Source organism: Fukomys damarensis, unplaced genomic scaffold (assembly GCF_012274545.1).
Source record: "Fukomys damarensis isolate Sample0158 unplaced genomic scaffold, DMR_v1.0_HiC HiC_scaffold_3, whole genome shotgun sequence".
In the NCBI taxonomy this organism is placed as follows: Eukaryota; Metazoa; Chordata; class Mammalia; order Rodentia; family Bathyergidae; genus Fukomys; species Fukomys damarensis.
This window is the reverse complement of record NW_022900915.1, coordinates 30,755,196-30,757,510: the sequence shown is the minus strand read 5'-3', so window position 1 is coordinate 30,757,510 and position 2,315 is coordinate 30,755,196.

Here is a 2,315-nt window from a genome sequence, read left to right as displayed (position 1 = left end):
GACAAGGGGAAAAATGAGAATCAAGACCTATTATGTAAAGGTACAGAATCCCAATGATGAATGTAATTGTATTTTATACCTATATTGTACCAATAACCTCAATAAAAAGAAAAAATAATAATAATAATAACATAAGAAACTGTAGGAACTTTACAAACACATGGAAATTGAACAACCCTCTCCCGAATTGAAAGGAAAGGCTCAGATTCATGCAATCAGTAATGAAAAAGGTGAAGTCACAACAGATCCCACAGAAATTCAGAGGATCATTAATACATACTATAAGAACCTGTACTCTAATAAAACGGAAAATACAGAAGAAATGGACAGATTTCTAGATACCTATGAATTACCAAAGTTGAATGAAGAAGACAAAAATATTTTAAACACCCCAATCACAAGCAGTGAAATTGAAAATGTGATTAAAAACTTACCAACAAAGAAAAGCCCAGGTCCTGATGGATTCACTGCTGAATTTTATAAGACATTTAGAGAAGAACTATTGCCATTACTCTTCAAACTTTTCAATGAAATCGAAAGGGAGGCAATACTTCCGAATTCATTCCTGAAAGGAAGTATCACTTTGATTCCCAAACCTGGGAAAGATGTAACTAAAAAAAAAGAGAACTACAAGCCAATCTCCTTAATGAATATAGATGCAAAAATCCTCAATAAGATACTAGCAAACAGATTACAGAGGATCATCAAGAAGATCATACATCCTGACCAAATCAGATTTATTCAAGGGATGCAAGGATGGTTCAACATACATAAATCAATAAATATAATACGCTATATTAACAAAGTCAAGGACAAGAACCACATGATCCTCTCAATAGATGTATAAAAAGCATTTGACAAAATTCAACACCCATTCATGATTAAAAACTCTGCAGAAAATTGGAATAGATGGTCTATGTCTCAATTTAATAAAGGATGTCTATAAAAAACCAACAGACAACATCATATTAAATGGCCAAAACCTGAAAACGTTCACATTAAAATCAGGAACAAGACAAGGATGCCCACTATCACTACTCCTCTTTGATATAGTTCTGGAAACATTAGCCATAGCAATTAGACAAGAGAAAGAAATTAAAGCAATAATGATGGGAAAGGAAGAAGTTAAACTGTCATTATTTGCTGACAATATGATACTCTACATTGAAGACCCAAAAAAAACTCCACCAAGACTTCTTGACTTAATTGACACTTTTAGCAAGAGTAGCTGGATACAAGGTCAACACCAAAAAATCAATAGCCTTCTTGTATACAAACAACAGACTCACTGAGAAAGAAATTAGGGAAACAATTCCTTTCACAATAGCACCCCAAAAAAATGAAGTATCTAGGAATCAATCTAACAAAAGAAGCAAAAGACCTCTACACTGAAAACTACAGCACTCTGAAAAAAGAGATCGAGGAGGATATAAGAAAATGGAAAGATGTCCCCTGCTCTTGGGTAGGAAGAATCAACATAGTGAAAATGGCCATACTACCAAAACTGCTATACAGATTCAATGCAATACCAATTGAAATCCCAACACTGTACTTCACCGAACTAGAAAGAAGAATCCAAAAATTCATTTGTAACTATGAGAGACCTTAGGGGAGGAGGGGGTGAAGGGAGGGTAGGGACAAGGGGAAAAAATGAGAACCAAGACCTGGCATATAAAGGTAGAAGATCCCAGTAATGAATGTAATGTACTGTCTACCTAGCGTGTACCAATAAATTCAATTTAAAAAAGAAAAATTTATTGTATTGAATTAAGTGTATTAATTTATGTATACCTAACTTCTAAATAAATATTCAATAAACATTTTGTTCATGAAAATGAAAATATCTCCTAAATCATGGCCCCACTGGAGGAAAGATAGCCTCTTTAATAAATGGTGTTGGAAAAACTGGATCTCAACCTGCAAAAGATTAAAACTAGATCCTTACCTGTCACCATGCACTAAATTAAAATCCAAGTGGATTAAAGATCTAAATATAAAAACAAAAACACTGAACTTGCTGGAAGATAAGTTAGGCAGAACTCTGGAAGACATTGGCATAGGAAAAGACTTTATGAACAAATCCTCAGTAGCACGGGAACTAGCAGAAAGAATCAATAACTGGAATGTCATCTTATTAAAAAGCTTCTGCATTGCAAAAGAAACCATCAACAAAACTAAGAGGCACCCTACAATGTGGGAAAGCTTTTTACCAGCTGTTCCTCAGAAAAAGGACTATTATCTAAAATATATAAAGAATTCAAAACAACCATCCCCCCCAAATATAAAGACCCAATTCTAAAATGGGCATCTGAAAT